General features: G+C 45.3%; 1 long non-coding RNA gene across 5 annotated transcripts; it reads right to left on the reverse strand.

Moving 5' to 3' along the window:
• Window positions 1-783: 783 nt before the first annotated feature.
• LOC147096025 (uncharacterized) lies at window positions 784-24,888 on the reverse strand. 5 transcript variants are annotated; one of them, XR_015074859.1, is made up of 5 exons: window positions 24,718-24,861; window positions 18,114-18,225; window positions 9,018-9,125; window positions 3,575-3,733; window positions 784-970 (listed from the first exon to the last, which is right to left on the reverse strand). It is a non-coding gene; the product is annotated as an uncharacterized LOC147096025 (long non-coding RNA). The 5 variants fall into 5 exon arrangements; XR_015074860.1 differs by lacking the exon at window positions 784-970 and adding an exon at window positions 19,956-19,969 and having other exon boundaries at window positions 1,002-3,733; window positions 24,718-24,862; XR_015074862.1 differs by lacking the exon at window positions 784-970 and having other exon boundaries at window positions 1,002-3,733; window positions 24,804-24,888.
• Between the last annotated feature and the right edge of the window lie 1,737 nt (window positions 24,889-26,625).

Raw genomic sequence — 26,625 nt, forward strand, 5'->3', positions numbered from 1 at the left:
AGAAATACTCACCAACCAATTGATTAGAGTCTATTCAAGACAAACACTTACAGCTGACTGACAGTTAAATGCCACTGGCAGTGAGCTTGTTAACTACAGTTTTAGTTCTAGGTTAAAATCAAAATCTTAAACTAAATTTCACTTTTTACCGTTTCTACTTACCCAATACTTGCCAGAAATGTAGGTTTTAAGGAGCACCATAAAAGGAAGAAAGAGATGTAGAGAGGTTTAGGGAGGGAATTCCAGAGCTTAGGGCCTCGGCAGCTGAAGGCACGGCCATCAGCGGTGGAGCGATTAAAATTGGGAATGTTCAAGAGGCCAGAATTAGAGGAGCGCAGATATCTTGGAGGGTTGTGGGGCTGGAGGAGATTACAGAGATAGGGAGGGGGCGAGGCCATGGAGGGATTTGAAAACAAGGATGAGAATTTTAAAATCGAGGCACTGCTTAACTGGGAGCCAATGTAGGTCAGCGAGCACAGGGGCGATGTGTAAACGGGACTTGGTGCGAGTTAGGACACGGGCAGCAGAGTTTTGAATGACCTCAAGATTACGGAGGGTAGAACGTGGGAGGCCGGCCAGGAGTGCGTTGGAATAGTCAAGTCTAGAGGTAACAAAGGCATGGATGAGGGTTTCAGCAGCAGATGAGCTGAGGCAGGGGTGGAGTCGGGCGATGCACCCTTGTATTATTCATTTATGCTGTAATAGGACATCAAAAACCTCCCCTACTACCTGATCAGATTTTCCATTTGATTTTGCAGCAATAGAATACTGCACAGGTTCCTCATTGATGGCTTTAAAAAGCCTGAACACTAATTGGTTCTTTATTTTTGGAGGGGAAGCAATGCTCAGAGCAGGACTAAACACAGATAAATAGTTTGTATATTCAATCTTCTGGATATGCCATGGTCCAACGGATAATTCCGTAAGTGTAGTTTTCATGTTTGCAATCCGACACTTCACTGTGTATCTCCTGCAAGTACAATTTTTTTTTAATCTGTTCATCACTTTAAATAACAAAACAATTTTAATGAAAAATGTAACAGGGGACCAATTCTATCAATTGGGAATAAGTACAGATGCATAAAATGATTACATGTAAACAGTTTCTTTGACTTCAGTAGTTATACTTTGATGATATTTAGCATCAGAAAGATACCTTAAAATGCTGACTGTTATCAATTATAATAATTTGTTATACTGCAAAGAATCTTCAAGATTATGCAGATAATACCAGTTAGGTAAACCAAAACGTATTGTACTGCAGTTTAATAGAACAATTTGTAATCAGCAAAAAAGTTATTAAGTTTCAACTGGAAAATATGACACAAAAAGTACCTGTGCGTTTCTCCAGTTGATAGCAGAAGGTGGACTATGTGTTTGCTAATGCTACCACAACCTTAAATAATAGTGAGGAAGAGTGGTGAGGAATGAAGGCCAGCGAGGTGAACACACAAACCTCAGTCTTCAAATTGAATTCTACTGCAAAATCCTGAGTGTCTTCTCTAGGGGGATGGAATTCCAGGAGTCCCATTCCACTGGTGGAAGCCCATATACCTCTGTTTGCACTGAAGTATAGGAACAGAAACACCAAAATCACAGAATTCTCAGTTGGGCCCCCATCCCTTAGGGGAAGAGGTGCCTGCCCAACAGTGGCAAGGAGAATTGAAGCAACACTGTGCCACACTGATGGCAAAACATGGCCAAGAACAAGCAGCGTAGGTTTATCAAAAATGCTCCTAAGGGAGCCAAGTGCCAGTTAGAAAGGCAATTTATTACCAGCAAGAGTCTTGCAAAGGTGTATTGGGTGGAATTCCTGGGGTAGCTCGGGACAGTCCAGGACACATCCCTATGACATGGGGGGAAGGGGGAGGGGGTGGGTCTGGATAGAAGACTCACCAACTTTCCCCCGACTGTAATTGACAAGCAGGTTACACAGGGCAGAATCCTGGCCGAAGCAGGTTCTGCCCCAGATTCTGGGGTCCCTAGCAGCCGGTGCAACTGCTCACCATGCTCCCTTGCAACCAGAATCTTTGGGCCAAGGTGTCTTTAGCTCCTAACTGTATATCTGAAAGATTCCATTACTCACCACTGGATGAATTACTCTTTGGAATGAAGGGGTATTATACGGCATGAACAGTCAGCCAAATAACAGGGAAAGACACAGGGAGGCGTTTTAGATGCTATCATCTGACTGTCCCTGCCTCCACTGTACCAAATGTCTATCTATAACTAGCAGTTCTGTTGAACTGAAAGAGTTGGCAAGCAACCCAAAGAGTTGCCTACACCTTTATGAAAATAGAGAGGAAACTATGTCAAGACAGAAATGGGTAAAAACTAAACAAAATGCGACCATAGCTAAATTATCCACTTAGCGGCTTTATCAGGACTGGTAGTGAAGGATTTGGGCCAGGTTGCAGGACAGTGTCTAGATTATAGGGGCATATTTTCCTGTTCTTGCACCTATGGATATTGTACCACCTGGGCAAAGCATTGGCTGGGAGGTTTATATTAATGGATGGGGAAATGAGGCAGTCTCCACTACAGCCGTGCTCTCCTCCACGGCTGACCCTCCTGTATTTCCTGAGCCCAGGCAATCCAATAGCTGGAGACACAGGAACAGGAAAATGCTCCATAGTTTTATTTGTGATGATTTCTTCCTATTCTGAGGAAAATCTGTTAGCCTCCTTCCAACTAGGAACTTTGGGGGTCGAAATTGTCTGGGTGCTAATTTTAGAATTCCATCAAGGGTTAAATTCCATTGAATGCTATTTTAATGACGGTGTTAAAACAGGTTTGTAATACTTTATTAAGATGGGCCACAAAGGAATTTCACATGATCGAATCAGCCAGTGTGCTAAAGAATAGCACTTAAACAGAATTTCTACCCCGATGTTGGAAGCCAGGTGAAGAATTACCTTCGATGCTTCTCTTTAAATTTGGGCAGAACTCTCTTCGCCCTTTTTTTAGTCATTAAACTCACATTTGCGATTAAGTTTTGAGTGCTTCTAGCTGTTCCTACTATTCAGAGTGAGTTGTCTCCAGGGTGGAGTGAACTGAAAACCGGAACTCAGCTGAAGCTGTTGACCAGTGACGATAACTTATAACATTTCTAGTAGGGATTCTGATTATTTTTCACACCGCCTCAGGGATTCTTCAAGTTTTATAATCAGAGTACTGTCGCGTATAAAGCATATATAATGTAGCTAAACTTGGCTGCTTGTAGACCTCTTTAAACAGTGCATGTAGGGATGCTGGCATTGTAACTTATACCTCTGAAGGTTTAAGTGTCCCTGTGATTTATTTTTTACAATTGGGCTGGTTAGCTATCCAGGACAACTGGAATATAATGTATAACCATGGGCAGCTGCGGTGGGCTGTCCCTTAAACATTCTTGTACTTCATTTTTGTTGGAATTTCTTCATGAGTGTGAGGATATATATTCATTTTCACATCAATTGCTAACAAATAGTCTCAGAAATAACTATGGCAGTACTATGTGTGCACACAATGTGCTGCAAGAAGTAGCTCTGACTCTACAGAAAACATATTAACCAGCCAAGCACCAACACAGCACCTATTGTAAGTGATATTTTCACATCCACGCTTCCATTACACAAGTCGTTGTCACAGCACATTGTTTTCAAGGAGACTGTCAATCCGGCATATTCGCTTGAGTAACTTTTCTGACATTCATCAGGCGCAAGGCATCCACGACTTACAAGCACACTTTTTTCTGTAAAAAAAAATATATATAATTATCCACATTACATTGGCCATTCAGAGTCATCAGAGACAAGGTGGGAGCACTATTTTAGTAGTGAAACATAAACATTCTCATGGAATCATATAGCACAGAAAGAGGCCATTCAGCCTCTTAATTAATCAGAGATGAAAGAGAAGAAGTTGAAAAAATCTAAAAGCACCTAAGGGAATATCCAGCTGAAACCTGTAACAGTGACGTTCGTGGACATTCATACAAAATCTCTTTCTCCGTTATTTCAGTGGAGCTGTTAACTCATTTGATATAAACAGCTTGATGCCTGCATTAAAATAGTGGACAGGGGGGAATATCGTGCAAATGCATTAAGTGCTCTTCTGCTAATATCGTCAACTGTCAGTTCTAGACTATAATCGTCACAATTTTCTTTTTGATGCATTTACGAAAAAACCAGGAAATTACATTTTACCCACATGAAAATCCTTGAATTGAGTCTCGCTCCCTGCAGGGCTGCTCTGGGGCATCAGTGAGAGGAGTATCCCACTGGAGTCGTGGGAACCTGAATGTGCTATAGGGTGAGCACTCTGCATCCTGCGTACTCTCCTTTGAAAAAAAATCTGATTTTTTCAAAGAGTGGTAAATGCTTGAATATTCTGTAGGCAAGTTAGTAGAGACAAAAATAGCTTTTGTTTTGCCCTTGACTGTTATGTTCTCCCCCTTTGAACAAGTTTTAATGTGACCACACTTTCTAAACAACATCCAAAAAATTTGAAAATGCTGGAAGTACTCAGCAGGTCAGGCAGCATCTGTGGAGAGGGAAACAGAGTTAACATTTGGTCTCCCAATGTTTGGAGGCTGCATTGTGAGCAACGAGTACAATATACTAAATTGCAAGAAGTATAAGTAAATCGCTGTTTCGCCTGGAAGGGGTGTTTGGGGCCCTGAACAGTGGGGAGGAGGTAAAAAGGGCAGGTGTTGCAACTCCTGCGCTTGCACAGGAAGGTGCCATGGGAAGGGGAGGAGGTGTTGGGGGTGATTGAGGAGTGGACAAGGGTGTCGCGGAGAGAGCGGTCCCTTCGGAATGTCGAAAGGGGAGGGGAAGATGTGTTTGGTGGTGGAATTACGCTAGAGGTGACGGAAATCGCGGAGGATGATCCGTTCAATGTGGAGGGTGAAAGGTGAGGACAAGGGGAATCTTATTGTGGTTTTGGGAGGGAGGGGAAGGGGTGAGAGCAGAAGTGCAGGAAATGGAACAGAAACGGTCGAGGGCCATGTCAACCACGGTAGAGGGGTATCCTCGGTTGTGGAAGAAGGAAGACATATCAGAAGCACTAGTATGGAAGGTGGCATTGTCAGAACAGATGCGACGGAGACGGAGAAACTGGGAGAATGGAATAGAGTCCTTACAGGAAGTGGGGTGGGAGGAAATGTAGTCCAGGTAGCTGTGGGAGTCAGTGGGCTTATAGTGGATTTTTGTCGATAGCCTGTCCCCAGAAATGGAGACAGAGAAGTCAAGGAAGGGAAGGGAAAAGTCGGAGATGGACCTCATGAAGGTGAGGAAAGGGTGGAAATTGGAAGCAAAGTGAGCAGGAAACGACACCAATACAGTCATCAATGTACCGGAAAAAGAGTTGAGGGAGGGAACCTGAGTAGGGCTGGAACAAAGAATGTTCCACATATCCCACGAAAAGGTAGGCATAGCTAGGATCCATGTGGGTTCCCATAGGGTAATCTTGGTTTGTCACATGATTTAGTATGAGCATGCTCAGTCCGCTCTGGCCTAGTAAAGCAAGCTCATGAACTAGCAACTCGTGTCTCTGTCCTTCATTTGTTCTATCCACATATATTAAATTTTTGGCGACAAGGATGGAATCCCAAAGCCATTTTTAGGGACCATGGAAGGACACAGTACTCAACCTTCGAGTGGAAATGTTTACGGTGAATTTGTGACAGCTAAACTGAATTTTTTGCTAAGTTTTACTATTAATGCTCATGCAGAATCGTCTGTGCTTCGCTTTCGTGTGTATGTATACACAGTGACAGTGACGTTGATTCTCAAAGGTACACAGGTAGCGTGCTGAGTCACTGTTCAATGGGATCAGGGCAATCATGGCCGCGCCTACGGGATTCATCGGAAGCCTCGGTATGTATGACCGAGCTTGCGAACCATTCAGTTCTTACATTGAGCGGATGGAGACTTTTTTAGAGCCAATAACATTATTGAGACCGAAGGTGCAGATGAGAATGTTCAAGCTCAAAATAACATAATTCGTGAACGTAAAAAAGCAATTTTTCTAACGGAGATGTCTACGGAACATTGATAAATTTAATCGCACCAAGGAAAACGAAGGATGTGTCGTTTGAAGACATTGTCGAGAAACTCGAGGACCATTTTGACCCAAAGCATTTAGAAATAGCAGAGAGTTATAAGTGTGGTACTAGAAACCAAAAACAGTGAAACCATCAGTGAATACATTGTAGCTCTTAAAAACCTGTCTTTGCATTGTAACTTTGGCACATTTTTGGATCGTGCATTGCGAGATAAGTTTGTGTGTGGACTGGTGGATATGAGCGCACGCAGTCCAAAACACTGAACACTCCGAACCTAACCTTTGACATAGTATATAAAATTGCCCTATCTATGGAGATGGCATCTAAGGATGCTAGGGAGCTCTGTCCAACTCAAGTGACTAGTGCAGCTGAGGTCTACAGTCACAAAGCCACCGCTGAACCTAAAGCTGTGAGTCCAAGTCAAAAGCATGTCAGTGAGAGCAGTTCAGTGAATTGTTATCACTGCAATGGAAATCACTCACCACAGACCTGCAATACAGAAATGCGAAGTGTTTTCACTGCCAGAAGCAAGGCCATATTTCAACAGCTTGCAGAGCTAGATCGAAAGCAGGAAATAAGAACCATTCCAGTGGCAATTGAAATCCGTGACAAAAAAAGGGAGGAATTCACAATATTGAAGTGAACACACCTGATATTGAAGAACTAGGCATCTACAGTATCTATGCCACTAGCGGCAATGCTAGCAGTTGTGAGAAAGACTTCCATACAAAACTTTTGATCATTGATATGTGCATCAACACGGCAGCAGACAGCTCTATCATGAGTAAGGACACATATGTTTAATCAAATAACACTTACAAAGAGTACTGTAGATTTAAAAACCTACTCCGGAGAAATCCTAGTGACATGTGGACAAATGGAATGTACAGTTCAACACAATGGCCAGTCAGTAAAGCTGCCTATTATTGTAGCGAGCTACATCAACACGCCAACCCTCATGGGCAAAGACTGGTTGAGAAAGTTGAAACTAGACTGGAAAAACATCTTCCGTGTAGATGCTTCAAAGAAGCGACTCGACACAATGCTGAACAAGTATAAAAGCATGTTGTCAGACATTTATGAGGGCATCACTGGGTATGACGTGCATCAAGTCCAACGCGAAGCCTGTCTATTGTGAGGCCAGGCCGGTCCTCTATGCATTGAAAAGTCAGTTGGAGGAAGAGCTAGAGAAACTGTGAGAGAATGGAGTGCTAGTAAAAACTGACAAAAGTGAATGGGCTACCCCAATTGTGGTAGTGCCTAAAGCAGACAAAACTGTATGCTTGTGTGGTGACTACAAAATTACTATTAACCAAGCAGCTGATGATGAACAGTACCCATTATCTACATCACAAGATTTGTATGCAGCACTCTCTAGGTCAAAGGATTTCTCTAAGCTTGACCTGTCGCACGCTTATGCTCAGCTGAATGTTGACAAAGAGAGTCAAGAGTATCTATCAACACACACAAGGAACTGTACTCATACACCAAGCTGCAGTATGGTGTAAAGTCCTCCCCCAAAATCTTCCAGGCTACGATGGATAAGATTTTGCAAGGAGTTCCAAATTGCTTATGCAATCAAGACGATGTGCTGATCGCTACAAGCAGCGAGGAAGAAAATCTAGAGGTGTTAGATTTAGTGCTTCAAAGGTTCAAATTCCCACGTCAAATTGAAAAGGAGCAAATGTACTTTTGTGCAGCCCGTGGTTGTGTACTTTGGTCTGAAAGTTGATGCAAATGGCTTGCAACCAGTTAAGGAAAAGGTTGATGCTGTCATCAATGCTCCAAAGCCACAGAATGTATCTCAGTTAAGATCTTTCCTTGGAATGATCCAGTACTATGCACGTTTCATACCTGAGTTAGTGACCATGTTAGCTCCATTGCACGAGCTCAAGAAGGATGTCCAGTGGAAGCGGACAAAAGCGCGACAGGAAGTTTACGACGCTTCTAAGAGAAGTCTCTCTAGTGATGCTCTACTTGTGCACTACGACACAGAGCGTGAGCTTCTAGCTATGGTGTGGGAGCTGTCATAAGTCACGTAATGGATGACAACCAAGAGAAACCAATTGCATTCACATTGCGAACCCGCACAAAGAGCAAAAGAAATTATGCGCAAATTGAAAAGGAAGCACTCGCTATAGTGTTTGGAATCAAGAAATTCCAACAGTTCCTGATCAGCAGAAACTTAACCCTGATATCCGATCACAAACCACCCCTAGCAATATTGGGGCCCAAAGCTGCCATCCCTGCAATGGCCGCATCAAGAATGCAACGTTGGGCAGTGTTGTTGTCACAATATGACTATACGGTTGAATATCGCACTTCAAAGCAAAACGCAATCGCAGATGCCTTGTCCAGGTTGCCACATGAAGACTCATGTGTTGGGAGTGAAGGTGAGATTTTCACGCTAGGTGCAGTTGACAAAGACTTTCCTGTGAATGCAACTGAGATTGCAAATGAGACGCAAAAGGACTCAGTACTGAGAAGAGTGTGTGAAAACACCTTGAATGGATGGACTGATTAGTGTCTGGACACAGAGTTGAAACCATGTCCTTCATTTGTTCTACCCACATAGCAACACCTTTAATTTGGAAAAAAAATGAGTGGAGTCAAAGGAGAAGTTGCTCAATGTGAAAACAAGTTGAGTCAGGCGGAGGAGGGTGTTTTTGGATGGGAACCTGTTGGGCCTCTGTTCAAGGAAGAAGTGGAGCGCCCTCAGGCTGTCCTGGTAGGGGATGGAAGTGTAGAGGGATTTGACATCCATAGTGAAAAGGAGACAGTTGGGGCCAGGAAGCTGGAAACTGTTAAAGTGGCAGAGGGCGGCGGAAGAGTCGCAGATGTAGGTAGGAAGAGACTGGACAAGCGGAGAAAAAATAAAGTCAAGATAGGAAGGGGAGAAAAATATTGGGGGAACTGCTGTGTCATTTATATTCATGTTTAAGGTAAAACCTAGGTGATTCCAACTTACTTATTTTACCAGTTCTTTTGTAGCACACTTTAGTCTTGTTACAGGTGATTGTTACCATTTTGCATGCTAAGGGACTTAAACTATTCTGGTAGCACTTCAGACTGGTACCTGTTTGTTAAGAACATAGAAGAAATTGTTGTCAGCACCCAGCTTTTAATTGTTTCAAGGTAAAATTCATTGTACAAATTAGTCATATATTAACCCATGAACAACTTGACTTATAATGTAAAATATTACAAATTAAATTTAGTACAGGAGCAGCAAGCAGGTTTATTGATGAGCTTAGTGAGCACTGAACAGATGTTAAACAAAGCGACTTGAGGCTGCACTAAGAAATGTTCACTCACCACACTAAGTTTTCATGGTGTAAAAAGGTGAAGTGTATAAACTGGTGAGGAATCCATTCTGTAAATTCTCGGCAAAACTGCATTATTATTGAGTACAGAGGAAAACTGTTAAATGAATAATGATTTTGTCAAGTAATTTTATTCACTTAACCATTCCATTCTTTTGGCCATTTTAACTGTTGCATCGAATTTGGCAAGAAGCTAATAATGGGATACAAACTGGATTGCAATTACAGCACTGCAACAATGGTCAGACAGTTATTATGGATAACTTAAAGTGTATTTATGGCATTTGCTTAATTAAATTATACACATTATGGTGCAGCGCCACACATCTTTTCAAAAAAGGCTGTGATACACCAAACTGTTTAACTATTTGACTCTGGGAATCTGGGGAACTTTTAGCCCATTCAGAATCGCAATTACTTACACCTTATCAGCAAAAGAAAAAAACCTTCTTTAGAGATGGCATTTCCATTATTCACAGAGACAGAGGGATCAATTTTAACCTAACTTGCCAGGTGGGAAGCCGACGGGACCGGGTCGAACGCTGGATTTACACCCCGTCCAGTATTACTCTCCACTGACTTCAATGGAGAGCAAAATCAGGCGGGGTGCAAAACCAGCTCCGACCGGCGGATTAGGTTAAAAATGCCCTCTGTTTTCTGTCGCAATTTGTTGTCAAAGGATTTGTGTGCCGTTAAACATGGGCAAGTTATAAGCATCATGGAGTATAATGTGGGAAAGTGTGAGGTTATCCACTTTGGCAGGAAAAATAAAAAAGCAAATTATTATTTAAATGGAGAGAGATTACAAAATGCTACAGTTCAGAGGGACCTGGGGTCCTTGTACACAAAAAGTTAGCATGCAGGTACAGCAAGTAATCAAAAAGGCAAATGGAATGTTAGCCTTTATTTCAAGGGGGTTGGAGTATAAAAGCAGGGAAGTCCTGCTACAACTGTACAGGATACTGGTGAGACCACACCTGGAGTACTGCGCACAGTTTTGGTCTCCTTATTTAAGGAAGGATATACTTGCATTGGAGGCAGTTCAGAGACGATTCACTAGGTTAATTCCAGAAATGAGGGGGTTGACTTATGAAGAAAAAGGTTGAGCAGGTTGGGCCTATACTCATTGGAATTTAGAAGAATAAGAGGTGATCTTATTAAACATAGAAGATATTGAGGGGGCTCGACAAGGTAGATGCAGAGAGGATGTTTCCCCTCGTGGGGAAATCTAGAACTCGGGGGCATAGTTTCAGAATAAAGGGTCGCAATTTTAGAACTGAGACGAGGAGGAATTTCTTCTCTCAGAGGGTCATAAATCTGTGGAATTCTCTGCCCGAGAGAGCTGTGGAGACTGGGTCATTAAATACATTTAAAGTGGAGATAGACAGATTTTTACAAGATGAGGGAGTGAAAGGTTATGGGGAGCGGGCGGGGAAGTGGCTTTGAGCCCAAGATCAGCCATGATCTTACTGAATGGAGGAGCAGGCTCGAGGGGCCAAGTGGCCTATTCCTGCTCCTATTTCTTATGTTCTTATGTTCTCATCACAAGGCTTGAGCATTAGTGCCTGATGAGGCGGTTTTCACAAGTAAACATAAATCCTTGTCACATTGATTGCCAAAAGTGTTTGCACCCAAACACACAAATCCAGACATTTACAATTAATTTAAACATTTTATTCATTTAACAGTTATTTATTTACCAGGGGCAGCTGTCATTAAAAAAGCTAGAAAATTGATTTGCGCATGGAGATTTTATTCACTTAAATGTTTTTATTCTTTTATTAGTTGTTCACTGAAGTGAGCTTGACTGTAGTATAGTCTCCAGTGCATAAAGCGGGTGTATTCATGCTAACGCCATTTGCCCGCTATACGCAGTGGACAGTAAATCCATCCGATTGAAGCTGCCCAAAGTCTTCACTGTTCTGCAGTTGTTAACAGTGTTTCAATCAGCTGATTGGAGACTTTGGGCAATTTCAATCAGCTGTTTGCAGTTAACTGTTAACAACTACGGGAGGTAGTCAGAAAGTGAAGCTGCCCAAAGTCTTCACTGTTCTGCAGTTGCTAACACTGTTTCAATCAGCTGATTGAAATTGCCCAAAGTCTCCAATCAGCTGTTCATACTGTGTGCATCCCTGCCAGTTCGCGCCATCCTCTTTTTGGGAAAACAAATAAGTTAGACAAATAAAAACTGTAAATAAACCATTAAAACTTCAAATAAACCTTAAAAATCAAATTAAAATTTGGTTTTCCAGCCCAATTATGCACTCCAGTCCCCGCGGCGCCCACCGGTCACGGAAGTGATCGAGCACGCCGGCGTACACCGCGTGCTCCATCTCCAGGGCCACCCGGGCGCGAACATAGCCGCGGAAGAGAGGGAGGCAATCCGGCCGGACGACCCCCTCGATCGCCCGCTGCCTGGACTGATTCAGTTCTCGCCATGATGACTGACAGCTGCAGGCACCATGGAGTATCTTAAATGAAGGAAGTTCCTTGGCAGCTCCGTCCGGGTTTTGTACGATTTTCAGCTGCAGGCTGCACATGGGTAATGAAAGCCGAGAACACAGCAGCAAAACCAAATGTGAAGACGGATTCCTATAAATGGGTAGCTTCCGTCTGGTAAGTACTGAACTGTATGAAATAGCCGGTGCACTTAATACGGTTCAAGTGGTGCCTTTGTAATTGGCGCCAATGGTGATGACAAATGGTTAGTGCCATTTGCACGATATAGGTGCCATTCCAGGATAAGTGTAGACGGTGCACACACAACCAAATAAACTGTAACTAAAATTAAAACTTTAAATGAAACTTAATAAATTAAATTAAAATTTGATTGGCCGGGGTGATGATGCACTCTAGTCCCTGCGGTGCCCACCGGTCGTGGAAGGCCTCGAGCGTGCCGTTGGGCACTGCGTGCTCCATCTCCAGGGCAACCCGGGTGTGAACGTGGCCGCGGAAGAGAGGCAGGCAGAACGACCCCCTCGACTGCCCGCTGCCTGGACCAGTTGATAGCCACATTGGCCAGGCCCAGGAGCAGTCCCATGAGGAGGTCCTCCGATCTGCCCACTCCCCTCCGCACCGGGTGACCAAAGATCAGGAGCATGGGACTGAAGTGCAGCTAAAAATCAAGGAGCAGCCCCTTCAAATAATGGAAGAGGGGCTGCAACCTCGCACACCATGTAAACGTGGAACACGGACTCCTCCAAGCCGCGGAAAAGGCAGGCGCCCTGGGAGTCCGTGAACCTACTTAATAGCTTATTGTACGGAACTGCTCCATGAAACACCCTCCAGGCCAAGCCCCCAATAGATAAAGGGAGGACTCCCGCGTAGAGAGCCCTCCATTGGGGACCACCACCTCCTCCGGGTCTAGACGGTGTAAGTGGTGAGGTCTGTACCTGTAGAAGAATCCCGCACATTCATAATGTGCTGAGATATAAATAATAAATGGCAGAGAGAGGAAAAAAAGAAGCTGGTTAAGGACCTGTTTATTATTTGCAAGTATCTCCGCTTGTTGAAATTTATTGAATTGGTGGTTTCCTTATCATGGACTAATAATCCAGAGAATGTGAGTGCAAATCCCACCATGGCAGTTTGAGAATTTGAACGCGGTTTAAAATAAAAAATTGGAAATAAAAAGCTGATATCAGTAAAAATGGGATTGTCATAAAACCCAACTGGTTCACTAATGTCCTTTGGGGAAGGAAACCAGCCGTCCTCACCTGGTCTACATGTGACTCCAGTTCTACACCAGCGTGGTTGACTCTTAACTGTCCTCTGATGTGGTAAATAAATGCCGGTCTTGCCAGTGACACCCATATCGTGAGAATGAATGAAAACATTTTAGACCAGATACTTTCTGATAGAGCTGCAGCTCCAAATGAACGCTGATAAATTGTATAGTATTTTTGGTGCAGGCCAAATGGATATTCTCAGCACAGTATAGCACTTTGTGCCAGATTCTGTAAGGAGCTCTGTAAATCACCCATTCTGAATGATTACTTCCGGAGGATATTAGCAACATGTCCTCCCCAAGTAGAGTTAACCTAAGTAAAATTAATGACTTTGGGTATTGTTGAGATAGAAGTCGTAAACAGACTAAAATTGCTTAAAGTAAACAATCACCAGGCCTAGATGGCATTTATCCGTGAGTGCTAAAAGAGACGAAAGGAGATTTATGCAGCACTGAAAACTATTATGAGGGTGTCATTGGACACTGGGGTGGTATCAGTAGTTTGATATTAGGCCAATTAAGTGCCCATATTTGAAAAGGGATATAAAATAGGCACTGGCAACTACAGACCCATCAGTGGAATTGATCATCAGGAGTCAACTTGAGTATCTGTATAATAATAAATAGTAGCCAATGTGGATTCAGAAGGGGAAATCATACCTGACTACCATCTTCAACTTCTTTGAGGAAGATACATCCCAAGTAGACTGTGGAAAGCCCTATGGCATAGTGTGCCTAGACTTCCAAATACATTTAGCAAAGTGAAAAGAAAGAAAGACTTGCATTTATATAGCGCCTTTCACGACCACTCGACATCTCAAAGCATTTTACAGTAATGAAGTACTTTTTTTAAGTGTAGGCACTGTTGTAATGTGGGAAGCACGGCAGCCAATTTGCGCACAGCAAGCTCCCACACACAGCAATGTGATAATGACCAGATCATCTGTTTTTGTTATGTTGGTTGAGGGATAAATATTGGTCAGGATAATTCCTTCAAGCCCTTCATAAAAGGCGATGGGCTAGTAATTCATCTCGGGCACTGCGTATAACGAGCAGCCGATCCGATACCACCCATTTTGTGCCACCGCCTGAGATGAATTTCTAGCCCATAGCCTTTTATGAAAGGTATAAAGCAATGAATTCGTTAGACGATGGTCTTTATTACAAGAGGATTTGAGTACAAGAGTAAAGACGTCTTACTGAAATTATATCGGGCCCTGGTGAGACCACACCTGGAGTATTGTGTACAGTTTTGGCCTCCTTACCTAAGGAGGATATACTTGCCCTAGAGGGAGTGCAATGAAGTTTCACCAGACTGGTTCCTGGAATGGGGGGATTGTCCTATAAGGAGAGATTGAGTAGACTAGGCCTATATTCTCTAGAGTTTAGAAGAATGAGAGTTGATCTCATTGAAACATAAAAAATTCTTACAGAGCTTGTCAAGGTAGATGCAGGGAGGATGTTTCCCCTGGCTGGGGAAGTCTAGAACCAGGGGTCACAGTCTCAGAATAAGGGGTCAGCCATTTAGGACTGAGATGAGGAGAAATTTCTTCACTCAGAGAATGGTGAATCTTTGGAATTCTCTACCCCAGAGGTCTGTGGAGGCTCAGTCATTGAGTATATTCAAGAAAGAGATCGATAGATTTTTGAATATTAAGGGAATCGGGATATGGGGATAGTGCAGGAAAGTGGAGATGAGGTAGAAGATCAGCCATGATCTATTGAATGGCGGAGCAGGCTTGAGGGGCCAAATGGCTGACTCCTACTCCTATTTCTTATGTTCTTATGAGATAGGTCATTGTGGTGGACATACTGAGGGTGCCCCACAGCTCATTTAGATAAATGACCTGGACTCAGAATCTCAGTGTGATGTGGTCAAATGTACTGTTGATATGAAACTAGGAGGGACCATGGAATCATCGAAAGCAGCTCAAAAAATGACAGAGAGAGTTGAATTGATTAAGTATGTGGGCAGATGAATTGCAGATGAAATTCCGTGTCGACAAGTGTAAAGAACTGCATTCGGATGGAAAAATCAGCAGTACTCCATCAACGGTGTTGAATTAACTGAGGGTGAAGTGGAAAGACACCTAGTAAGTCACAAAGCTAAACATATCCAAACAACTTGAGGCTGGCAGAGCTCATGCTGACAACTCCCTCACTTGGCTGCTCCTGTGCTTGTACATGCGTGCCGTTTGTGAAGACATCTTTAGATAACTCACTCATCTGTCAGAGACAGAAGACTGCGCATCTCTGATGTTCCTGACTCTCTCTCAGCAGATGCCTGTAACCCATCTTTGATGGATTCCACCACGGCATACTGCAGTGGCCACGCCAGTTACTGTATGCTGTGTAACCCACATCCAGATAGCTTAGCACTGAACTAGGTTAATGGATTGCCCTCTGGTCCTGAAAAGCTCACTCGGCTTTTTCATCAAGCCTGGAAAGAAGGGTAGTGATGGCGCAGTCAGAAACATAGAAACATAGAAGATAGGAGCAGGAGTAAGCCATTCAGCCCCTCGAGCCTGCTCCGCCATTCAATGAGATCATGGCTGATCATCCAAATTCAGTACCCTGTCCCTGCTTTCTCCCCATATCCCTTGATCCCTTTAGCCTTAAGAAATATATCTAACTCCTTGAATATATTTAATGAATTGGCCTCAACTGCCTTCTGTGGTAGAGAATTCCACAGGTTCACCACTCCCTGGGTGAAGAAATTCCTCCTCATCTCTGTCCTAAATGGCTTACCCCTTATCCTTAGACTGTGACCCCTGGTTCTGGACTCCCCTGCCATCGGGAACATCCTTCCTGCATCTAGTCTATCTAGTCCTGTTAGAATTTTATAAGTTTCAATGAGATCCCCTCTCATTCTTCTAAACTCCAGCGCGTATAGGCCCAATCGACCCAATCTCTCCTCATACGTCATTTCTGCCATCCCAGGTATCAGTCTGGTGAATCTTCGCTGCACTCCCTCCATGGCAAGAACATCCTTCCTCAGATAAGGCGACCAAAACTGCACATAATACTCAAGGTGTGGTCTCACCAATACCCTGTACAACTGCAGCAAGACATCCTTGTTCCTGTACTCGAATCCTCTCGCTATGAAGGCCAACATACCATTTGCCTTCTTAACCGCCTGCTGCACCTGCATGCTTACCTTCAGCGACTGGTGCACAAGGACACCCAGGTCTCGTTGCAGTTCCCCTTTTCCCATCTATTGCCATTCAGATAATAATCTGCCTTCCTGTTTTTGCCACCAAAGTGGATAACCTCGCATTTATCCACATTATACTGCATCTGCCATACATCTGCCCAATCACCCAACCTGTCCAAATCATACTGGAGTTTCTCGGCATCCTCCTCACAGCACACATGCCACCCAGCTTTGTGTCGTCTGTAAACTTGGAGATATTACATCTAATTCCCTCGTCTAGATCATTAATATATATTGTGAATAGCTGGGGTCCTAGCACCGATCCCTGCGGTACCCCACTAGTCACTGCCTGCCACTCGGAAAAGAGCCGTTTATTCCAACTCTTTGCTTCCTGTCTGCCAGCCAGTTCTCTATCCAAGTCAGTACCTTGCCCCCAATCCCATGTGCTTTAGCTTTATACGCTAATCTCTTATGCGGGACCTTATCGAAAGCCTTCTGAAAGTCCAAATACACCACATCCACTGGTTCTCCCTGATCTATTCTACCAGTTACATCCTCAAAAAATTCCAGTAGATTAGTCAAGCACGATTTACCTTTTGTAAATCCATGCTGACTTTGTCCGATCCTGTCACTGTTTTCCAAGTGCTCTACTATTACAACTTTTATAATGGACTCTAGCATTTTCCCCACTACTGATGTCAGGCTTACCTGTCTATAATTCCCCGTTTTCTCTCTACCACCTTTTTTGAATAGTGGGTGTCATAAATCGCAACTTCTACAAGAAGTAACTCAGGAAGTACTACTGAACGGCCAGCTGAGGGCGCCGCCCGAGGAGTATAAATACTCAGGCGTGGGCCCACCTTGGCCAGAGACAGTCTGGAAACAGGAAGCTAGTGACTACTAACTAGACCTCCATGTTTTGTTACAAGTCGATTAAAGCCTTGCTTTATGTACAACCAAGTGCGTAGTGAGTCTTTATTACGTCAGTGGGGTTACATTAGCTACCCTCCAATCCATGGGAACTGTTCCAGAATCTATAGAATTTTGGAATATGACCAGCAATACATCTACTATTTCTAGGGCCACTTCCTTAAATACCCTAGGATGTAGATTATCAGGCCCTGGGGATTTATCGGCCTTCAATCCCGTCAATTTCCCTAACACCATTTCCCTACAAATACTGATTTCATTCAGTTCCTCCCTCTCATTAGACCCTATGTTCCCCGGCATCTCTGGGAGGTTATTTGTGTCCTTCTTTGTGAAGACAGAACCAAAGTATGTATTTAATTGGCCTGCCATTTCTTTGTTCCCCATTATAAATTCCCCTGATTCTGACTGCAAGGGACCTACACTTGACTTCACCAATCTTTTTCTCTTCACATATCTATAGAAAACTGGGCTTTGCAAACAATGCAAGCAGCCATTGCTTGTGCATTCTGATTTCCTTACTACACAGTAGTATTGACGGCCCATCTGGAAGAAATGGTGATAAGCAGCTTATCAGCTGCTTGAAAAGTATAAAAATAACCGCAAGTTATACATACACGATGATTAGCTAAATACAGCCTGGCGAGATTATTGAATTCACAAGGCACAAATCTGACTGGAGGAAGCCAAGATGAGTCCCAACAGTTTTATTAATCACAAACAGAAGGTTAATTATTATTTCTAAAAATATGAAAATATAAGACCAAGGGACTTGCATATGAATGGTAAATGTAAAGTTAGCATAATAATTTTTGATATGAAATCATTTATATGTAACACAACTGGTAAATGGTCAGGAAAAAATATTCAAATTGACAAAACAAATCATTCTTCAGTTTTAATTTCATTATATGCTGTAGTGCTGTTTCTTACCCAACATGAAGATGCCGACAACAACCATTAAAATCAAAACGTATTTCATTTTTAACTTTTTTGGGAGGTTAAAGAGAGATGAGGAAAGACGTCCTTCAGCTTCAGATCAAACCTGAAAAATATTTGCTGTTAAAGGAAGACTTGCATTTATATAGCGCCTTTCATGACCACCAGACATCCCAAAGCGCTTTACAACCAATGAATTACTTTTTGAAGTGTAGTCACTGTTGTAATGTAGGAAACGTGGCAGCCAATTTGCACACAGCAAGCTCACACAATCAGCAATGTGATAATGACCAGATAATCTGTTTTAGTGATGTTCATTGAGGGATAAATATTGGCCCAGGACACCGGGGAGAACTCCCCTGCTCTTCTTCGAAATGGTGCTATGGGATCTTTTTACGTCCACCTCAGAGGATAGTCAGAGCCTCGGTTTAATGTCTCATCTGAAAGACGGCAGCTCTGACGGTGCAGCACTCCCTCAGGATCAGCCTAGATTTTTGTGCTCAAGTCTCTGGAGTGCAACTTGAACCCACAACCTTCTGACTCAGAGGCGAGAGTGCTACCCACTGAGCCACAGCTGACTTAATTTCAGAATACATAGGACATCTGCCATGGCTTTTCTAATACACACTTGAAACAGTCAAAGGATTCTTTTTAAGATTCAAGAATCCTTGGGGGAAAATTCAAACTTTGGAACTCTCTTTAGAATTTTGGGATTTCTTACATGAAAAATATAAGTGGAAGATTCTGTGGGCACAGGCAATCGCAACCTCTCCAACAAAAATAAAGCATATTTTAAATTATGAAGAATAACATGCATTGAACATGATGAACTGCTCTTGGGAGCCCCATAGCCCTGACACCAATGGAATTGAGTTGTTCCACCTCAAATGCTTGTCTATTAAATCAGAGACAAAATTGAAGATACTTATTTTTAAATACATATACCACCACTTTAATATAATGTGGATCCTGGTTCCACCCTTTCTACTTGAATTGAATTGATGGGGGGTCATTTTAACCTAACTAGCCGGGCAGGAAACCCACAGGATTGGGTGGAACGCCATTTTACACCCGAGCCAATATTGCTCTCCGTTGACTTCAATGGAGAGTAAAATCGGGGCGGGGGTGTAAAACCAGCATTACACCCGATGCTGTCAGTTTCCTGATGGGCGGATTAGGTTCAAATTGCCCCCATGATATCCAAAAGGCCATTTCTCTCTAGCTACTGGTTCTTAAGGAGAATGGGCAGAATCAAAGGAGGCATGCAATACAGCCCAACCAGAGTGTCCAAAAATATTGGCCCAGAAATTCGGGTCGGGGGCTTCCCACGGGTGTAAGGCCCGATCTGCACTTACCGTTGAGCTGTGGGCCCGCGTGGAATTGCGATCCGGGGCCTGGTCCAGCTGCCGGCGCGCAGTGCTTGCGTATCCCAGGGGCGCAGTTAGTTCGATACATCCCCTGGGATCACGTGGGCCATGGGCAGCCAATCGGAGCAGGGAAAGCGCCATTCATAAGTCTGACAGGAAGTGCTGTCAAGACTTATAAATACGACAGCCCCAAAATAGCACTAAACCTTCAAATACATTTTTTTTTAAATCACATTTTTAAATAAACTATAAATTACACGAAATAACTATTTCAAACAATTTAAATTTTTGAAAAAAATAATTTTATATTCTAACGGGGCTAAAAATAAACTTACAGTACCTTGCTTTAAAGTATTTAAAAATAATAAACCTGTGGAAAAAATGTTTTAATTTTAATTAATTCACCACTTACCTTGTAAAAAGCAGGCCTTACGCCTGCTTTTTATATTTCTAAATTCTGCAGACTTACCCTCACGGAGAAATCTGTAAAAAAAAAAACGAAGTTCGATGCGCACGCGTAGCCTCCCCCGCGCACGTGTTCGACCTCTGAACCTCTTCGTTCAGAGGAACGGAAGTGCCGGTTTCCCACGTATGCGCAGTGCATGCAGGAAACCGGCACTTCCATTGGGCCTACTGGTGAGTACCCCGTGCGTACTCACCCATGGAGTCCTGAATTTCTGGGCCACTGTTACTTGCTGCATCTTGCACAACTTTGCCCTGAAAGGAATCCTTGCCATGGGCCAGGAAGTAGAAAACGGGCACAGCAACAACCAGTGTCAGAAGGCAAATCCAACCCGAAAACAGGAGAGCTGTCTACACAAGGAACTGATCACTCAGCAAGATTTGTGTGACAGGTACAATGGCCATCCACACATGTGCCCAATATCGTTGCCAAACAGCACCTCTATATGGGTGTCAGCCACATATCAAAACACATGAATATAACAGCATTTCTCCCTAACCATCTTAATCTACTTAACACCAAAAGAATCTCCAGGACAAATTAGTGTGAAGTCACTCCAACTTCTATTAACCTTTAGAATGTGTGATGCAAATGTGCTCAGTGTGTTTTGCCCTGGTGCTTCCGCTTAGTAAAAATGCGTGGTGTGTATCTTCTACTTCTTAACCATGTGTCTTCTTAGCGTTTCCCCAGTAGGAGGAAGAAGCAAAGTGAATGGCTGCTAGGTGCCCACGAGCCTGCATTGAATTAAAAGAATAAGGATTGTCCTAACAGACACTAACAGAAAGGCTTATGGAAGCTGGTTCTTCTGAGACAGCTGATTCATTGAGATGGAAGTCACCTCAGGCCTCAAATCTCCAGGGAACCATCCCAACTATACACTGCTCAACCTTGTCTTACTCAGAAAGAACCTCATAAAAGTAGTAGACTATCAGCTTGGGATGGCACATCATCCCTTGCATACGGGGAGAAATTCGGTTGCTAGCGCCACCGATTAACGCCTAAAGAGGCCGAGAAGTGGGGCGCTAGCCAATTTCCGGGCGGGCGCAGGGAGCCTAGCGCCTCGCCCCATATTGAGCATGCATTTAGCGCCGGCGCAAAATCTTAGCGCCCGCTCATGGTCGCAGGCAGATTATGACGTCATTTGAGTGTGCAACGCCTTTTGGGCGCCCCAGACCAGAAATTCAGTGGCGCCCCCCTCCGTAGCGCCTGGCGCTAATAGTGACAGCTTACATGGAGCCTTACCCACTTGCTCTCGGCCTGCGGGGGCGTTATTTAAAGGGCACTGGTGTGGTTTAAAAGCGGCAGCCTTTTTGGCTCACAACTTCTTCGAGAGCTACAGAGAGTTGCTGGGCTGCAAACTGCGAGCCATTTCACCACTGAGCCAGCGCTGGCAGAGGAACTTCAGCCTTCTGACCATCACCTTGCTGTTGGTGAGCATTTACAACGGAAAATCTTTCTTTGCGCACTTATTATGGGGGCTGCATTGGAGGGGAACGTCCTGCTGCTGAATCATCTGGAAAGGGCACAGAGACGCATGGAGAGAGGGGCAGGCATGGCCAGACGGAGGAAGACCAACAGACGTCGCCACACCAGACCTTACGCTGCCAGGGTTTTCCGACAGCAGTTTTCCTACATGAACATGTCGGAGGAGCAGTGTATCAGAAGGCTGCGCTTTAGAAAGGAGGTGGTGACTGAGCTGTGCCAACTGCTTCAGCCAGATCTGCAGCCTCAGATAAGGTGCAGGACATCTCTGTCGGTGGCTGTGAGGATGACTGTTGCCCTAAACTTCTACGCAAGCGGCTCCTTTCAGGCCACAACTGGGGACATAGGCAACATCTCGCAGTTTGCGGTGCATTGCTGCATCCGTCAAGTGACTCAAGCCCTGTTTAAAAGGAGGCGGCAGTACATCTCCTTCCCAATGACCCCGGACAAGCAGCGGGAGCACGCAGAGGGCTTCGCAGCAATAGCGGAATTCCCCATGGTGCAGGGCGTCATTGACTGCACACACGTGGCTTTGCGGGAGTCTGTAGAGAATCCGGAGGAGTTCCGCAACCGCAAGGGGTTCCATTCCTTGAATGTCCAGCTGGTCTGTGACCACTGACAGCTGATCCTCGCAATGAATGCACAGTTCCCAGGCCGCAGCCACGACGCCTTCATCCTGCGCCAGACTTCTATTGCAGACATTTTCGAGGCCCCGGCTCACTCAGGAGGCTGGCTTCTCGGGGACAAGGGCTATCCTCTGTTCCCGTCGCTGATGACCCGCCCCTTTAAGAGCTGGCCGGCGCCAGTGTGTCTCGGGGAAAGTGATTATTGACAGCACCTGCGCTGAGCCCCGCCGCCGCGAAATTGGGTTGCGCCGCCGGGTTAGCGCCTTAAGAGTATCGTGCAGCGCTTGATTTAGCGCCGCAATCACCCTCAGGGGCGCTGCAACCCAATATTGCACCAGGTGGCGCTAAAATTTGCCTGGCGCTAAGCTTTGCGCTTTGCCAGGACTAGCGCCCCAAAAGTGGCTATACCGAATTTCTAGCCATAGAAACATAGAAGATAGGAGCAGGGGTAGGCCATTCGGCCCTTCAAGCCTGCTCCACCATTCAATGAGATCATGGCTGATCATCCAAATTCAGTACCCTGTCCCTGCCTTCTCCCCATATCCCTTGATCCCTTTAGCCTTAAGAAATATATCTAACTCTTTCTTGAATATATTTAATGAACTGGCCTCCACCGCCCTCTGTGGCAGAGAATTCCACAGGTTCACCACTCTCTGGGTGAAGAAATTCCTCCTCATTTCAGTCCTAAATGGCTTGCCCCTTATCCTTAGACTATGACCCCTGGTTCTGGACTCCCCGGCCATCAGAAACATCCTCCCTGCATCTAGTCTGTCCAGGCCTGACAGAATTTTATAGGTTTCGATCAGATCCCCTCTCAATCTTCTAAACTCCAGTGAGAATAAGCCCAATCGACACAATCTCTCCTCATACATCAAAGGACACCCAGGTCTCGTTGCACTTCCCCTTCTCCCAATCTATTGCCGTTCAGATAATAATCTGCCTTCCTGTTTTTGCCACCAAAGTGGATAACCTTGCATTTATCCACATTATACTGCATCTGCCATACATCTGCCCAATCACCCAACCTGTCCAAATCATACTAGAGTTTCTTGGCATCCTCCTCACAGCACACACGCCCACCCAGCTTTGTGTCATCTGCAAACTTGGAGATATTACATCTAGTTCCCTCGTCTAGATCATTAATATATATTGTGAAATAGCTGGGGTCCTAGCACCGATCCCTGTGGTACCCCACTAGTCACTGCCTGCCACTCGGAAAAGGAGCTGTTTATTCCAACTCTTTGCTCCCTGGCTGCCAGCCAGTTCTCTATCCAAGTTAGTACCTTGCCCCCAAGCCCATGTGCTTTAACTTTACACGCTAATCTCTGATGTGGGACCTTATCGAAAGCCTTCTGAAAGTCCAAATACACCACATCCACTGGTTCTCCCTTATCTATTCTACTAGTTACATCCTCAAAAAGTTCCAGTAGATTAGTCAAGCATGATTTACTTTTTGTAAATCCATGTAGACTTTGTCCGATCTTATCCCTCCCATACCATTCCCATCCTAACCTCCATGCCATTCCCATCCAATCCCCATGCCATTCCCATCCTATCCCCATACCATTCCCATCCTAACCCTCCCATACCATTCCCATCCTAACCCCCATGCCATTCCCATCCAATCCCATACCATTCCCATCCTATTCCCATACCATTCCCATCCTATCCCTCCCATACTATTCCCATCCTGTCCCTCCCATACCATTCCCATCTTTGCCCCCATACCATTCCCATCCTACCCCATGCCATTCCCATCTTATCCCCATGCCACTCCCATCCTATCCCCATGCTATTCTCATCCTATGCCTCCCAAACCATTCCCATCCTATCTCCCATATGGGTCTAATCCTATTCTCATACCATTCCTATGCTAGCACTCATGCCATTCCCATCCTATCCCTCCCATACCATTCCCAACCTATCGCCATGCCATTCCCATCCTATCACACCATTCCCACCCTATCTCCATACCATTCCCAACATATCCCCATACCATTCCCATCCTATCCCTCCCATACCATTCTCATCCTATCCCATACCAGTCCCATCCTATCCGCATACCATTCCCATCCTATCCCTCCCATACCATTCCCATCCTATCCCCATGCCATTCCCATCCTATCCCTCCCATACCATTCCCATCCTATCCCCATACCATTCCCATCCTATCCCCATACCATTCCCATTTAATCCCATACCATTCCCATCCTTTCCCCATGCCATTCCCATCCTATCCCCATACCATTCCCATCATAACCCTCCCATACCATTCCCATCCTATCCCCATACCATTCCCATCCTATCCCCATACCATTCCCATCCTATCCTCCCATACCATTCCCATCCTATCCCCATACCATTCTCATCCTATCCCATACCATTCCCATTTTAACCCCATACCATTCCCATCCTTTCCCCATGCCATTCCCATCTTATTCCCATACCATTCCCATCCTATCCCTCCCAAACCATTCCCATCCTATCCCTCCCATACCATTCCCATCCTATCCCCATACCATTCCCATCCTATCCCTCCCATACCATTCCCATCCTATCACCATACCATTCCCACTTTAACCCCATACCATTCCCATCCTATCCCTGCCATACCATTCCCATCCTATCCCTCCCGTACCATTCCCATCCTATCCACATACCATTCCCATCGTATCTCCACCGCATTCCTATCCCTCAGGGCAGCAATCTCTGTAGCCAGGTGGCTTTGTTGCTGGGCCGCCCTTACCTGCAGCTGTTTATTTTTTTCTCTCCAACTCCCCCACCCCGGCCAACCGTTACCAGCCGCACGTGGAACAGCGCGTGCGCCAGGCCCCGCCCAACCATCGCCATTAAAGTGACCAATCAGAACAGCGCGCCCCGGTCACGCGGTCAGCTCCAGCACACCCTCCCTCTCCCTCGCCTTCGGAAGGGCGGGGGGAGGATGGGAGCGGAGCGTCTCCGACTCAACACACGTGACTGGGTCTCGGCTGGTCTCATTGGGCGGTTTTTGAATTTTTCGTGTGAGCGCGAAGACAACGGCCGCGGGGCGGAGGGAAGCAGCGAGGCCCGATTCTCGACGCCTTGTTGACTGATTGCGGTTCTTACATTATATATACACACATATATAAAATACACTGAAGGTAAATTTAACTGCTTTTCCCACCTGACTGTCAGGTTTGCGGGGACGAGCGTCATATTGACGCCATTTGCAAAGGCTCACTGGCCCAAGGTCAATATCCCAAGCTGCAAAGAAAAACCCAATCTCTTCCTGGAAAACCCTGCCTCCATTTACATTCCAGCATACCTCAGCTTTTTCCTTCCCTATGGCTGCAACCACCTCCAGCTCCCCCGCCTCCCCCCACCCCGACAATCTCTCCGCTCCTCCAATTCCTGCGCATTTCCACCCCCACCCTGATATCTGTCGTTCCGCCATTGGCGGCCGTACCTTCTGCTGCCTGAGCTCTGGAATTCCCTCCCTAAATCGCGTTTAAAACATGCTTGGATATGCACTTGAAGTGCCGTAACCTACAGGGGTGCGGACCGAGAGCTGGAAAGTGAGATTTGTCTGGCTCGCTCTTTTTTGGCCGGCGCAGACATGATGGGCCGAATGGTCTTCTGTGCCATAAATTTCTATGGTTCTAACCTCTTTGGGGGGTGTAGTGTATGTAACTGTCTACCTTTAAGAGACTATTGTATGTAACCGTTCACCTTTAAGAGAACTATTTTAGGTGTGGCACTACTTGTTTGGCTTCTGTATACGGTAATACCGACAGTGACCACACCGGTATATAAGTGCTGTGGCATGATTTATAGGGCAGATTCGCCCTGACCTTCGAATAGTAAAGTCCTGTTGTATGTTACTCCTGAAGTCTGTGTCGTAATTAACTGCACAACCCACAGACTTTACAGTGGCGACGAGTCCGATCGTACCCTGCGGCAACAATACTTTCAAAGCAACGAAAGAGCGTCGAAAAGAGGCAACCGCCCTCGTCATTCGGCTGGGAGAAAACTCAAGGCTGCAGCAATAGAAAGGAGGAAGACTTTAGCGACAAAAACTTCCATCAGCAACAGGCACTGACTGTCCCTTCTGCCACGGTGACTGTGAGTAAGGGAAAGTGAAAAGAATAGCCGGAGGATAAGGGCTGGGCACTCGACCACGGTCGAGGGGGAAAAGGAGCCGGACAAAAAAGTCGGGTCCAACGGCGTCGTGAGAGACCGCGACCGGCGGGAAAAGCCGGGCGGTGACCGAAGCCACGAAGCGCTGCGACCGGGAGCGTAGGCGCGGGAAGAGAGAAACTCAGCCGCAGCCGGGGAGAGAAGCACCGGACTGCGAGAGGGCTGGGAGGCGCGATTGGGGTCCGAGCGAGCGGGAGAGGCAGAGCCGACCAAGAGAGACTGCACGAGAGCCAGTCCAGCGGCTGTACTGTCCTCCGTCAACGGGGTGTACCCAGCGCCGGTAGAGCCGAGCGAGCGGAAGAGAGACTGCGAGAGAGCCAGTCCAGAGGCTGAACTGTCCTCCGTCAACGGGGTGTAACCAGCGCCGGTAGAGCCGAGCGAGCGGGAGAGAG

The sequence above is a fragment of the Somniosus microcephalus genome, unplaced genomic scaffold, assembly GCF_052327205.1.
Source record: "Somniosus microcephalus isolate GS21.2 unplaced genomic scaffold, FLI_Smic_1.0 unresolved_chr1, whole genome shotgun sequence".
Lineage (NCBI taxonomy): Eukaryota > Metazoa > Chordata > Chondrichthyes > Squaliformes > Somniosidae > Somniosus > Somniosus microcephalus.